Source organism: Archocentrus centrarchus, chromosome 13 (assembly GCF_007364275.1).
Source record: "Archocentrus centrarchus isolate MPI-CPG fArcCen1 chromosome 13, fArcCen1, whole genome shotgun sequence".
In the NCBI taxonomy this organism is placed as follows: Eukaryota; Metazoa; Chordata; class Actinopteri; order Cichliformes; family Cichlidae; genus Archocentrus; species Archocentrus centrarchus.
In genome coordinates this window covers 43,210,604-43,226,484 of record NC_044358.1, presented here as the reverse complement: position 1 = coordinate 43,226,484, position 15,881 = coordinate 43,210,604, and the positions used below count along the sequence as shown (strand labels likewise).

Below are 15,881 nucleotides of genomic sequence, written 5' to 3'. Positions count from 1 at the left end.
CTCTTTTTTTCATGTTGCTGATCAGGTGGTTGATGAAGGACCTCCAGCTGTTTCCCAGCAAAAGTTTTAAGGTGGTTAGAAAAACATCTCCCTCTGTGCAGACAGACTGCACGTAAAACAACTGTTGTTGTAGCTGCCCTTGGATCAAATAAAAATGGAGTGTCTTGACGGGTGCTTAATTTTTCATTTCAGTTCCAACATCTTCATTGTGCACTGTAAATGGTAAATGGACTAGTTCTTATATAGCGCTTTTCTACTCAGTATGAGCACTCAAAGCGCTTATACAACCTGTTTGCATTCACCCATGCACTCCCATTCATACAAGCACTTCCATTTTTATGAAGCTAAGTGCTTTTAATTAACTAACATTCACTCACATTCATACTCCGACAGAACGGTCGGAGAGCAACTTGGGGTTAAGTATCTTGCCCAAGGATACATTGGCATGTAGCCCGGAGTAGCCAGGATTCGAACCGCTGACCTTCCGATCAGTAGGTGACCTGCTCTACCTACTGAGCTACAGCCAGTAGGCCACCCACTGTCAAAACTTTTAGATAAAAATACAAAGGGAAAAAAGGGAATTGATTACAATTACAATACAAAGAATTAAACTCAATACAAAAAGGTAAACACTCAAATAAACAAAACCCTTAGCAGTTCCCACAAAGCAAAATATGATACATCAATACACATCAATAACATCGAACCTAAAGCGTAAACAAAAAACCCACACATTGTCAGACAGTGAACGCACCTCGTTCCACTACACAAAGGGCGCTATTTAAGATGAACCATGTCAGCTGCAACTGTGCACCTCCTTAACGCAAATGGTGAGAATGAGAATCCTTCAACTGATACACAGGGAAAGACTTACCCAAATGTCTAAAGGCAGAAGCCTGCGACAAACCCGACGCCACACCACACCAGGCAAACAAATAAGGCAGAGCTATTAATTGAAGGCAGGTGAGGGCTTTAAGACCTGACGACTTCTTCTTCGCAGCCCTCACCTAACCCCAGCAGACACTCTGCCCCCTGGCAGCCACTCTGAAACAAATCGGTGTCAGTTACAGCTGTTGTTTTTTTGAAAAACTGCATGAGCTTAATGCTGTAATCCATTTTATTCACAAGCATCCTCCAAATTACATTTCTACTGCAGGTCTATTTTTAGTCCCTAATCAGGGATTAATGCACAAAAAAACATTTTGACGCAGCCCCTCAGTACTGAAGGGGGGCACCGAATGATCGCTAGTGCTAATGGCAGCCCCCCTGCTAGCAAACTGTGGTTATAGCATCCGTTCTGGTCGCTACAGCTGACGTAAAGAAAAAATAACAGCTGACATTCTCTGCATAACACATGCACACTTACACCACAGAGAACTTGTCAGCTATGATTCACTCATGTTAAAGGGTCATTTTTTCCAAATGAAAGCAATCCATTGCAGCAACAGAGAACTTTAATGCCGCTTAATGTGGATGAAACGCTCCGCTTACAAGGTGACACCTGAGCTTCTAAGTTAAAACGAAAGCAACAAATTTGTGTTGAGGATTTTTAATAATGGAATTGAGTTACTGGAGGTATCGCTGCAGCCCTAAAATTTGCATTAAATTTTCAATTTGTATATCAAAATACATGAAGGTTGGTTAGCGACCTAGCCGGGGCGAAGTCCGCAGGGTGCGCTCCTGGGAGAAGGCAGAGGACCACAATCTTTTTTGGATTTGAATCAGTGCATTTTGTAATATAAATAAAAGCAAGGGTGTTAACAAATAAATTGGACAATAGCCTGGCAATTTGGTGGTATATCCACAGTTGCGGTCTTGAGTTGTCTTGAAATAAAATCCCGAGTCCTCAATGTCAGAGTCCATGACAAGACGGAGTACAAATGGGGTCGAGTCCACAACAAGACCAAGCCCATCAAAAAAGCGGTCTTGAGACCAAGATCGATCTCAAGTACTACAACACTAAACTGTACAGAGATTATCAACGGGGAATAAAACATCCAGCCATGATCAGCAACAGCAACTAGCATTCACCAGTGACTCAGACAACGATGACCGCATCTACCGATGGCATCTCAGGCCAGGCAGAGGGAGACAGCAGAGTCTAGCTCCACTGAATCCTGAGACACAACCTTCCCAGCCCCATCAAGGTTCCTCAGCTAGACACGAAGGTTGTTCACTACAGAGTGAAGAGGATGTATGATGATGGTCACATTACTGATCACAAAACACTGTGAAATTATAGAGACTCGTTATAATGAGCATAGACACTTATGGCGACCTTGGTAGAACATTGGTTGTAATGTCAGGACCATAGGTGTAGGAACCGGGGGGGGGGGGACATGTCCCCCCCAATATTGGAGACAAGCACCCAGTCCTACCCAAAAATTACACTGTGGAGGAAAAAAAAAAAAATCTGTAACTCGCGTGCTTTTATTTTGAAGGCGCAACATAGCATCATGTCACTGCGGCCCCCCTCTGAATAGTGTGTTTGGGAGTATTTGGGAGGCAGAGACAGCGGCAGGAGTCAGAAACTCTTTTGAATGAGGTAAAACGGTCTGTCGGGAATGTTGCCGTGAATATGGTTGTTTGTAAAGCCTTGCTGTCAGTTTACTTTCATATAAAGAAACCAAATCTTTCTCAGTCATCATAATCCTGGAATGGTCACTCTAACTTTGTCTAGAAGTTAGCTAAACTAGCCAACCTGTTTTCTTATCTCATTTCAGCACAATGCCGCCACCAACAAAAAAGGCTGAAACAGCAGTCGGACTTACTTTGTTGTTTTAAAAAGAGTAATGTCAGTGTGAGTAACAGCCACACAACACAAGGGCAACACCTGATCATAATTTATCAACATGTACGACAGTATATTAGTTATATGTAATGATATCTTATCAGGAGAATGGTAGTACATAGAGTAATGACTCAGTTGAAGCAATGAAAGGTGGAGAGGCTGAAGAAGCTCAGACGAGGTCTTAAATTAGTTTAGTGAAATATGTATTAGCCTTCTATTACTTTTAAATATAAAACTAAACAATTTGATCATGAGAAGAACTGATTCAGGGAAGGGATAGGAGAGCCAGGTGGAGCTTCACGGTGTGAGGTCAGCTTTAAAAACCATATTAATTATAATAGATCCAGAAAGAACAGGTGAGGACTGATGTCAGGTTGATTTTTTTTCCAAGATAAATTTTCAATAATGTTTTCATTATTTCCACAGTACTTCTAAGAGTATGGGTTAGGTTAGGTTTAGGATGCCAGGTGCAGTACAACACCCCACTAGAGTTGGTGAAATGCTTCTCCATAGTCAGCAGTAAGTGGATTTTTTTTCTCATTTAGTATAAAATGAGATACCTTTAGGCTCAGGAGCTGTACCTCATTTCTGAAACCATTTTGTATGTTTAGGAGCAGCAATGCAGGGGCAGCACCAAGGATACAGGAAAAAGAGAGGGTGGTACCGGGCTTGAGGTCAGGTTTTAAAATAAATGAAAACTTTTACTGTAAGGGTTAGGTGATGCTGTTAACAGAGTTGACAGCATATGAGATGTAATGTATACGTCTTAGGGCTGGGCAATAAATCAATAGCAATATGTATTGCGATAGACACGTGATCAATATAGCATTTTTTATGCTTTGCTCAGAGTATTTACAGATCTGTCAGGTTTCCGACATGTGTCCCCTTCCCCCAATAGTAAACTCATTCCTAAGCCCTTGGTCAGGACACATTAAAAATTGACTCAGCGCGGGTCGACTCACTCAACACAATTTGCCACGGTTATTCTTTTTCTTCCTGCTCTCGGTGGAGACGGACGCATTTTTCTCTTCTCCCCAGCCTTCCCTATCTACCCCTGCTTTTTTGCTGCTTAGAGCGTCCCTTTACACATCCCCGAACTGGAATTTATGGATCTGGTCAGCTGGTCTCTCAACACTATTGATGATCAAATTCACATCACGAGGAGATTGGGAGAAGGGGAACCCTCTTTCCTCTGGCCCGGCTACATATCCGGCTGGTTATGTTATGGATTCCCGTGTGGATGGAAGATAATGTTCCTGGCTGCACTGTGTGGATGTGGCCTTTATATTGATACCAGGATTTTTCCTGAATTGGACCTGAGGATACCTGGTTTCTGGGCAGCTGTTCAGGCCCTAGTAAGGCTGCCTATGAGGGATGCAGAAACGGTACGAACTCAATCAGACTCAGTAGAGCTGAATCGAAGTGGATCACATCTGGAGGAGTGTTAGAGTGTCTGTTCTGCGTGGCGGAGTAGAACCAAATTCGGATGATTGGATTTCTGAGAGGTAACCAGAAAACTGTAAGGTCTGTCAGCAAATAGTTATGACGGCCTGAACCAAAACAATTGCAGTATTTGGAATTTGGCTCCCAGACGGCCTTGGATGGCTGTCTGTCTAAATCGTCTCCTGGAGATGTTATGTAAATAGATGCTCTTCACCCCCGCCCCGTGTTGTGACCTGTATGAACTGGTATCCTGGCAACCAAGGCTGACTATACCATCTTATCATGAACATTATCATGAACTGCTGGTCTTGGAAGCTGTGTGACCATCACAGTATCCTGCTTGTCTCCACTGGCAGCCCTTCCCCTACCCACCCTAGTGCTCTCCAGGCTTTAAATGTGCTACTGCTTTGCTGAGGTGTTTTTTGGAACCTTGTAAGGTGCTCATAATGAACACAGAACGAGATGATTTTTTTGAACTTGCCTATCCCAGTGTATCTCTTTCTGTTTTTCTGCTAAAGGTAGCGCCGGTAAAAGGGCTGCATGACCTCAGACACCTGTCCCCCTATTTGTGTTTGTCTCTGTGTTTGTATTTCTTGGATGGGTGTTCTGTTAACTGTAATTTCCCCATTGTCGGACTAATAAAGGTATTCGTATTCGTATTCATGTTGTTTTTCCATTGCAATTGAGGACCACCACAATCTGGGTGGAGTCAATATAGCAGTGTGGGCAGTAGTGTCTTGACATAATTTGTATGCGGCTCAAAACACAACACGACAAAGGATGAGATGAAGGCAAGCTAACAGCTAATACCAGTTTAATATCATTGTCATGCATAAGTCCCCCGTACAATGTTTTAATGGATGAAGGTTATCATTGTTAGGTATAACCCTATACCCTTGAACATGTCATAATCAGCTCAGTGTACTTCAAAAGTGCCGCCATTTGTGGACTTACAGCAACAATTACTGTAATAACACCACAGTAATACCCTATGTTGGTTGTGAACTGCAGTTTCTCAGATTTCAGAAACCATTAGAATTTTTCTGATAGGACAAACGGTCGCGTTATTACGGCTGTTCAGCTTGTAGGGCCGGGTAACAAGTGCTTCAGCGGCAATCGCCTGGCAGTATAGGGTTATAATATGTATGCTATGTGTGCGTTTCAGATGGCTGTCATGTTGCTAAACTACCGCTGCAAACTGTCGGTCTGGGCATTCATCCGGTGCTTTGTGCCTCCAGTTTCTTGCTGTCGGGTTTTAAAAATGGCACGGTTGATTCTGGTGAAGGAGTCACTCATGACTCCGCTAGTGATGACACTCCCTGGCCAATCAGTGGCATGCTGTTCTTCCACGCCACATTTTCGGATCACACCGGATCGTCTAGAACCTTGGGTGACTGGATACTGAGTAATGTAGTCTGTTTGTAGCTCCGGAGGCCAGGCTTTCTGAATTGGAGAATTGCAAAATCCTATAGCTAGCCAGATCCGTGTAGTTGGTGTGGACAATGGTAGCTTATTCACCATTAGCTCCCCCCCAGCAGATCCCGAGCAGAAGGGAAAGCAGCCCGGCTGGTTGACTGTGAGGAGGAAGCATAGTCCTAAGCAGAAGCCCCAGGTACACCACCAACCTGTTCATGTCTCTAACCATTTTTCTCCACTCGGTGACACACCCACCAAGGAACAAACTCTGGTTATTGGCGACTCTGTTTTGAGAAAGATGAAGCTAGAGACACCAGTGACCATAGTCAAATGTCTTCCAGGGGCCAGAGCAGGCGACATTCATGAAACTTTGAAACTGCTGGCTAAGGCTAATCGTAGATTTGGTAAGATCATTATTCACGTCGGCAGTAATGACACCAGGTTACACCAGTTGGAGGTCACTAAAATTAATATTGAATCAGTGTGTAACTTTGCAAAAACAATGTTGGACTCTGTAGTTTTCTCTGGGCCCCTCCCCAATCAGACCAGGAGGGACATGTTATGTTGCATGTTCTCTTTGAATCGCTGGCTGTCTGAGTGGTGTCCAAAAAACGACGTGGGCTTCATCGATAATTGGCAAAGTTTCTGGGGAAAACCTGGTCTTATTAGAAGAGACGGCATCCATCCCACTTTGGATGGGGCAGCTCTCATTTCTAGGAATCTGGCCAAATTTATTAACCCTCCTTAAACCTGACTGCCCAGGGTTGAGACCAGGAAGCAGAGTTGCAGTCTTATATGCGTCTCTGCAGCTTCTCTCCTCCTGCGATCCCCCCAAAACCCCATCCCCATAGAGACGGTCCCTGCTCCCAGACCACCAAAAAACAAACCTAAAATCAGCAAAAAACTGTTTAAACATAAAAATACATCCATCCATCCATTCTCTTCCACTTATCTGGGACCGGGTCATTGGTGCAGGAGCCTAAGTAGAGAAGCCCAGACTTCCCTCTCCCCAGCCACCTCGTCCAGCTCATCTGGAGGGACCCCAAGGCGTTCGCAGGCCAGCTGAGAGATATAATCTCCCCAGCGTGTCCTGGGTCTACCACGGGGCCTCCTCCTGGTGGGACATGCCCAGAACACCTCACCCAAGAGGCTGCCAGGAGGTATCCTAATCAGATGCCCGAACCACCTTAACTGGCGACTTTCGATGTAGAGGAGAAGTGGCTCTACTCTGAGCCCCTCCCAGATGGCCGCACTCCTCACCTTATTTCTAAGGGAGAGGCCAGCCATCCTTTGAAGGAAACTCATTTCTGCCGCTTGTATTCGCGATCTTATTCTTTCAGTCACTACCCAAAGCTCGTGACCATAGGTGAGATCGGTCTTGGTCTCGAAACCGGTCTCGAGACGGCTTTTTGATGGTCTCTGTCTTGTCATGGACTCGACCGCATTTGGTTTCGGTCTTGTCATGGACTCAGACATTGCGGACTTGGGATTTTATTTCAAGACCAGTCAAGACCACAGCTCTGGAAATATCATTAAATTGCCAGAAAATTGTCCAATTTATTTGTTAACATCTTTGCATTTATTGGATGCAAAACGTACTGATTCAAATCCAACAAAGATTGCGCTCTTCCGCCTCTCAAAGGAGCGCACCTCGCAGACTCCACCCCGGCTAGGTCGCTGCTATTATTGCCGCTTGCGCCTGTATCATTTCACCACAGTTTGCAATCTACCACAGAGCACGGACAGTTTCATTCACAGTGTGCACGTTTGATCTCACTATGGTCATGTGTGCGCTTGATTTCGTGGGCTAGAGAAATTAAAATGACAACCGGTATGAACGCAAGAAGTAAGAGGATCAAAGGAGAAAATTTCAGGCCTCCTTTTCAACAAATAAATCCCAGCATGAAAGGTAAATACCAATCTTCATGTATTTTGATACACAAACTGAAAATTTAATGCAAATTTTAGAGCTTCATTCTTGGACTAACTCAATTCTATTATTAAAATTCCTCAACACAAATTTGTTGACGCGAAGTGCGTACTTGTCGTCTTGCTCATGATCTGTCTGTGTTTACCTCTGTGCTGCACACAGATGCTGCAGTAGTTTCGTTTGCACCGTAAAGTGTGTTCGCATCACGAGAAAGGAGAGCGTGTTCTCCCACACTCATATGTAAAGGAGCAGTTCACGAAGCGCGTTCTTAAGCGTTTCGCCGGTTCGTTTAAACCAGCACCAGTACTGGCACGAGCACCGGCACCTTGGCGGTGGAAAAGTAGCAACGGTGAGCTCAGGTGGAGCGAAAGGAGCTCTTGTTCCTGTAACCACCTAAAAACCTTTACTGGGAAACAGCTGGAGGTTCTTCATCAACCACTTGATCAACAACATGAAGAACAGAGAACTTTGTAGCTGCTCCATCCACCCTGTTTGTTTCACACAAACATCTGCAGTATGGAAGTTAAAATATGCTTATGATTTGTTAAAATGAAAAATTATTTCTTCATCCAATTACTTGATTAATTGGCAGAGTAATAAATAGAATATTTGATTACTAAAATTTAGCAGCTGATCATTAAAAAATGGGGATTATATTTTTGTTGTGTATGCTTTTTATGTGATTTCTGCAAACACATTAGCGGAAGGAAGCGGCACTCTGGGACACATTAAATGCATGATATATTGTAAGGCGGTCCACAGTCGAGGAGTTTGTCCCCTCCTCTTTCTCTTGCGTAGTGTGTCACGTGTAATGCATGTAGGATGCTGATTGGTTACAAATGTTCTATGGTTCTGAATATAGACAACAGAGACTTTGTTTTTTGGTTGCTAAGGACACAGACGGCGCTCACGGCTCATCGCATGGACAGTGCAAACTTGCTGTTCTGTGCCCGAGCTAGAGCCCGCTGCCTTCCTTGATGCAAACAGCTGAATGTTCTGTACTGACCTGCCGAAGTCTCAGTAAAGTTTGTAAACTGAGGATTCCTTGTCGTGCGAAGTTTTTCCACCCACGTCATCCACACAAGTGTCCGAGCTCACTTCCAGAGGAGCACAAGCACGACAACTGGTGTCAGAAGTGGGATCTTCAGAAGGTCTGCCAATCGTGAGTACATCAACCCGGCTGGGAGAAGCTAATTAGCTGGCTGACGGGATTCGAGAGCTAATGCTACAATACGCCTGCCGTCATTGTGCGATCTACTTCCTGTCAGCCATTACGACTGTCCTTCACAATAAAAGCCCAGGGAGCTTAACTACAAGCAAATAAATGAGGTAAAAAGAAACAAAATAATAAAAATAAGTAATACAAAGGACGATATATAAAATAAATAAATAAAAATAAGGACAGAGAAACAGCAACAAATGATCTTGTGGGCAAGAGGATAATAAAATGACTGAAGAGCTACAAGGAGCTTCAGCAGGATCTCCTGAGTCTGACAGAGCCCCAAAATGGTTACAAGCTTTGCTGGATAATCAAAACCAGCAGACTAAGCAGCTGCAAATGATGCTTACCCCTGTCCTGACACACATAACAGGGGGAAAACCAGCTACACAGTGAGCCACACCACCTCTTCCTGTTCCTAGTGGCAGTGGGGATGAAGTTGCACCACATCACACATGGGATAGTCATATACCAGAACCTAGTGCTGCATCTTCGGCTTCTTGGGGGATGCCTGTAAGACCAAGAGATCGTGTTGGTGGCCCCTTTGCTGCCAAGCTGGATGTAATCAGCCAGCGGGCTCGTAGCTCTGGCCCAGCCAGGAGAGGTGTCAATCCTGAACCTGATAGACAGCGAAACCCTAGAGACCCCGAACATGAAGCCCAGCGCCCATTTCCCTATCATGAGGGGCAGAGGCTGAATAGCTCTGGCCACAACAGTCAGCACACTCTGCAGGAAGTGCATTGGCCCAAACTTGCCACGTTTGATGGAAATGATGACTGGGACTCATTTTTGTTGCCATTTGAGCGCCTGGCCAGGAAGTATGGATGGAGTACTGCAGAGAGAATAGACAGATTACATGACTGCTTGAGGGGAGCTGCAATACGTTATGTCTGCTCGCTGCCAGAACGCACAAGGGAGGATTATGTTCTCTTAGTGGAACAGCTCACTCAGCGTTTTGGAAAGAGGGATCCTCCTACCACAGTGAGGAGGAAGTTGGGAGAGCTTCGCCAAACTAGGGAGACATCAGCTGAGTTTGCAGAAGAGGTGTGACGCCTCGTCACCCTCACATACCCAGGGGTGGATCTCAAGTTGCAGGATCAACTGGCAACTGATGCCTTCCTTAAAGGTCTAAGGAATCAGAAAGTGGCCTATGAAGTTATGAACCGAGACCCGTGCTCCCCGGCAGAGGCTCAAAAGTGTGTAGAAGCCCATGAACATAACTTCAAAGCTACTATAGGACGCGAAACTGAAGTAAAGAGCAGGACGAGACGCATTTCTTGGGCTGAGGATGGGGGCATCTGTGAGGATTTCACTGCTACTTCTCGTAGAGTGCAGACCCCTCAGTATGTAACCACTGATCAGTTTGCTGTGCTGGCGGATCAAGTCAAGACCCTTGTTCACACAGTGGGGGACCTAAAATTGCAGTTTGACCATTTTCAGTATACATATGCAGAGCACCAGCAAATTAGAGCAAAAATACAAGATCCCCTAACATCAGAGAGAAAACCAAACCAGCCTCACATGCAGTCCAGCAGAACTCGCACCCAGTCACCAAGTCCAAACCGTGAAGCCATTGGCCCATGTTTTAAATGTGGGGAACAAGGACACTTCCGAAGGGACTGCCCGAGGTCGCCAAGCCCAACAGCCGCCCTTAGGCATGGTGACAGAGACCCAACTTCAGATCATCAGCTACGAGGGCTGCAGATCAGCAGCACCAGCAACAAAGGTGAGAGTCTGCAGATTCCTGTGACTGTAAACGGCATTCCAACACAGGCTGTGGTGGACACGGGAGCCCAAGCAACCGTGATCTCAGAGGACCTGTATCGGAGTCTTTCTGGAGATGATCCAACAAGCCTACGTAATACTTACCTTCTGAATGCCGGAGTTGGGGATGGCATGGAGGCGAAAAGTGGACTAAACATCACCTTTGGAATTGCATGAATGAATGAATGAATGAAGTTTTATTGCCATGTGGGTGAACAAGTTCACACATTGGAAATTGCAGTTACAGAACACCATCCAAGAATACACAAAACACAACACACATGGGGGGATATGTGTCCTCGGGTCATGCAGCCGACTTGCAGCGCTACCTTTGGCAGGAGGAGAAAACAACACATCATGGGGAAGTTAGGTTAAAAAAAAAGTCATCTGGTACAGTGCTCAAAAAGAGCACTGTACCAGGGTCCAAAAAACCACCTTAGCAAAGCATTTGCACATGTAAAGCTAGGACAGCGGCGGTAGGTGAGGTCAGGTCATGAGGGAATGCAGACGGAGACGAGAGGTGGGGGCATCGTGGAGCCAGATGCCAGGTTCCAGCCAAAACAGTTCGCTGATAGTGGTGGAATTTCATCAGCGGCCGTGGTACACCAGACCCAGCTTCACAAATCACAACGCGGAGTGGGGGGAAGAGCAGCCGCACACAGAGCCCTGGAGAGAGATATGGTTGCCAACCCAAGGCCGACAGGGGAGCCGAATTCCTGATAACAAATGTTGTTTTGGAACAGGCTGCTTGTTTTTCCAACAGCCTTCAGTCTTACTGGGAAACCATTCAAAAATCCAATATTCCAAATTCATTGATTGCCGTCCTCACTGTGCAGAACCGAACTATATCTCCTGATCTAACCCCTCTCGCCTGCGAGCTCGCTAATCTTGCGGCTCAGGTCCACCAGGCTTTGAGTCTGAGTTTGTACGGCTCTGCTCAGCCCTTCCACCTGGGTCGGCAGCCTCTGCAGATGTCGAACCGCCGTCCAGATTTTCTTAATTTGCCAGTAAAGCAGGTATCCACCGAGCCCAAACAGAGAAGATACCGCTACCAAAAAGCCGAATATATATGCGTCTTCCACGTCTTCCACTCCAAGGGCTGAGAAGCACACCGGTCTCCACGAGCTCCAAGAGTCGATGACGTATCCAACCGGGTCTGTTCCACTCGGACACGCAGGCTCCCCTGTCCCGGATCTCATAGTGGAAAAAATTCGATCAATGATGGAGAATGCCCAGTTTGCCAGATCCATGTTTCAATCTTGTTCTTATTCGGACAGTGTGTAAAAGACGCTCTCACAGCAAGCAGCAAGCGGAGAGATGGGGAGGGCAGGGAGAGAAAGATAGTGCGACCGTCTCCGACAAGAGCAGGAAGAGAAACGATCAAGTGGAATGTGCATGTAGCACCTATACGTGACTCTGTCCTGCTAGGCTTGGATCTGATGAAGGCGCACGATGTTGTTATCCACACCCGTGGCAAAGTTTTCATTGGTAACGAACTGGTACCTTCAAAGATAGTAAGAGAGGGTGGGGCAGACTATTGTGTTGCCAGAGTGACCTTAGGGGAGACCACCACCATACCACCTTCCTCTGAATGTGTGGTGTGGGGTGAAGTGGACGACCCAAGGCCAGGTGTTCCAGCTGTGTTGGAGCCTTTGAACATTAAAGAAGCTGTAGCCTCTGGAAGCATAGCTACCACTATGGAGAAGCGAGTGCCAATTAGGTTATGCAACTTCTCAACTAGCAAAGCATCCTTGTCAAAAGGGACCTGTCTTGGCATCCTAGTTGAGGCTTATCCAGAGGAGCCACCCTGTTCACCAGAGCAAACCCCAGCACCAAGCATGGAAGGGGAGTCAGAAGGTGCACTGGTGGTTGGAAGAGTAGCAACACTCTCAGACCTGCCTGAACATCTCCACTACCTGGTTGGTGCTACTTCTGAGGTGCTAAATGAGGAGCAACAACAACATCTCCTCCAGTTACTGTTAACCTACCAATCCCTCTTTGCCAAGGATGATTCCGACCTGGGCTACCTTTCTGCTGTCAAACACAAAATAAACACAGGATCGGCCAAACCCGTGCGCCAGCCAATGAGAAGGACACCTCTTGGATTCCAAGGTGAAGAGGAACAGCAGCTCAGGGCCATGCTCAAAGCAGGTGTTATTACACCCTCCTCATCAGAGTGGGCCTCTCCAGTCGTCCTAGTAACACTCGACCTCCAGTCTGGCTACTGGCAGATAGCAGTGGATAATGGAGACCGTGAGAAGACGGCATTCATCACCAAATGGGGGCTATATGAGTACACCCGTATGCCATTCGGACTCTGCAATGCCCCAGGCACGTTCCAGAGGGCGATGGAGCTCGTCCTTAGGGGACTTCAGTGGGAAACCTTGCTGATCTACCTGGATGATGTAATTGTCCTCGGTAGGGGGGTGGAGGAGAGCCTGGACCGGCTTGCACAGGCCTTTAAGTGGCTCCACAGCTTTGGGCTGAAATTGAAGCCATCCAAGTGCCACTTGCTCCAGGAGGAAGTCCTCTTCCTAGGCCACGTTGTGAGTGGTGCTGGAATCCGCCCAAACCCAGCTCTGGTCAAGGATGTGCAGACCTGGGAGCCTCCCGACAACCTGCGACGGCTGCAAGCTTTTCTTGGACTATGTAACTACTATCGCAAGTTTGTTCCAGGTTTTGCAGAACTGGCAAGTCCACTCCACAACCTTCTAAAGAAGGGTGCTACATTCCTGTGGACAGATGAGCACCAGTATACTTTCACACAACTAAAAGAAAAACTAACAGCAGCACCAGTACTGGGATACCCCATTGTTGGAGGCAAGTACATTCTTGACACTGACGCATCAAGCCACAGTATTGGAGCGGTTCTGTCACAGCTACAGTGGGGAGAAGAGCGAGTTGTGGCATACGCCAGTAGTCAACTTACACCAGCTCAGCAGAGATACTGTGTCACCAGACGTGAGTTATTGGCTGTTGTTCACTACACCCGCCAATTTCGCCACTACCTACTGGGCAGGAAGTTCCTGTTGCGGACGGATCATGGCAGTCTCGCCTGGCTTTTTCGGTTCAAGTACCTTGAGGGCCAGTTAGCTCGCTGGCTGGAGGAGTTGAGCCAATATGACTTCCACATCGAGCACAGAGAAGGCCGCAAACACTCCAACGCTGATGCTTTGTCAAGACGGACAGAAGGAGGTCTGTGTCAGTGTGACTGTTATCAAGCTGGAAAGGACTTGTCAGACCTTCCATGCCAAGGATGCAAGTACTGCCAAAGACTCCATGTGCAGTGGGCAAGGTTTGAGGATGATGTCGATGATGTGGTGCCGCTGGCAGTGAGATATATCCAGTCCGGCAGTGAGACCAACAGTGATAATATTCAATCTACAGAAACAAACCAGCTTCATGCACCCATGCCAGCGACTCCAGCGGTTAACTGGCTCCAGTCACTCAGCTCTGATGAGCTAGCCAGACTCCAGAAAGCTGACCCGGTCCTCTCTGCCCTCCATATGTGGAAAGAGTCTGGAACACCCCCCACCAGGGATCAGGTGATGCTGGAAAGCCCTGCAGTGTGGAAGTTCTGGCTCTGCTGGCCTCAAGTTGTGCTGCGGGAGGGAGTCCTCCATTATTCCTGGGAGAGAGTAGGAGCTCAACATCCCACCTTGCTGCTACTTGTTCCTGCTTCCATGCAAGAAGAGATCCTGCGGGCTTGTCACAGCCCTCCCTGTTCTGGTCATCTTGGGGAAGCAAAAACCCTCGACCGCCTACGCCAGAGCTATCACTGGTATGGAATGAGTGAGGATGTTCGTCTGTTCGTAAGGAGATGCCAACATTGCAGTGCATGCAAGGCCCCAGGGCCAGTGAAAAGAGCCAAGCTGTCCACAGTCGAGGAGTTTGTCCCCTCCTCTTTCTCTTACGTAGTGTGTCACGTGTAATGCATGTAGGATGCTGATTGGTTACAAATGTTCTATGGTTCTGAATATACACAACAGAGACTTTGTTTTTTTGGTTGCTAAGGACACAGACGGCGCTCACGGCTCATCGCATGGACAGTGCAAACTTGCTGTTCTGTGCCCGAGCTAGAGCCCGCTGCCTTCCTTGATGCAAACAGCTGAATGTTCTGTACTGACCTGCCGAAGTCTCAGTAAAGTTTGTAAACTGAGGATTCCTTGTCGTGCGAAGTTTTTCCACCCACGTCATCCACACAAGTGTCCGAGCTCACTTCCAGAGGAGCACAAGCACGACAATATAAATGTAACTTTTCTGGATTATATGCAAAAATTATCGTTCTATCGATCTAATGAGGCCTAATTTAGAGTTCTGCATTGGTCTTTCGTACATAACTGAAAATCCTCTCTGAACCTAACCTGACATGCACCTCGAGAAATGTAACTATACAGCCACAAAGAGTGTGATTACTGCCTAGGCTTCAGAGGTGGCTTCCAGTAACATTGTAGGCCCCGTCACTCAATTAACAAGTGGGAGCGGCATTTAGCGGTTAGCATTAGCTTACTAATTAGTATTACCGTTAGCGCTGAGCTGAAAAATATTTCTTGCTAGAACCCTGTAGTTACCATGGCTACTAATGACAGCAGATATGTATCTGTGATACTGGCCCTGTATTTACTTGGCATCTAATCGATACCAAATCTATCGCACACCACTACATTGAGCAGCACATACACGAGGATTTATTGACAGTGATTGACCCTCATCCTGGCTCTGACTGGTTGTTTTTGACTAGGAGCTGTTCAGGGAGGAGGTGGAGGAGCTTGATTTTTTTCAGAGATTATCTGTCTCATACTGTCCTGACATGGTGACAGTTTTAAAAAATATGTAAAAAACGGATTTATAAAGTTACATACTGCAGCTTTAATCTGTATAAGAGAGAAACTTGTGGCTTTAGTTCTTACTGTCGATGATTGTTTTGCCATTTTTACACATTTAGCTATGTGGTGTTGAAATTTTTACAAAAATTGTTGTTGCTTTTAAAAACAACATAACTTTATGTATTGTTTATGAAAGGCAGAGAACAGTTAAGACTATTGTGATTAACTATGAATAATTGTTTTACATTCTGTGATAAATGATGGAAGTCTCCCAGGAGTATTAAATAAAGATGGTTAAATTGTTTAATAAGTGTTTAATATCTAGGTGTTCTGGGAATGTGGATCTTTCAGATCAATTTGAGAAGTGATTTTGATTGTTTTTCACATTTCATTGTATCATATAGCATCAGGCGCTGGTCTTGGTCTTGTCTCGGTCTCGCGGTCCCTCGGCCTTGGTCTTGTCTCAGTCTCGGGTTAGGTGGTCTTGACTAC

At 46.2% G+C, this 15,881-nt stretch overlaps 1 protein-coding gene across 3 annotated transcripts in view; it reads left to right on the top strand.

Annotated features, from left to right (window-relative positions):
* The window catches only part of LOC115791195 (alpha-2-macroglobulin-like), a 94,956-nt gene that overhangs the window by 57,749 nt on the left and 21,326 nt on the right, over positions 1-15,881 (top strand). The window lies entirely within an intron of this gene.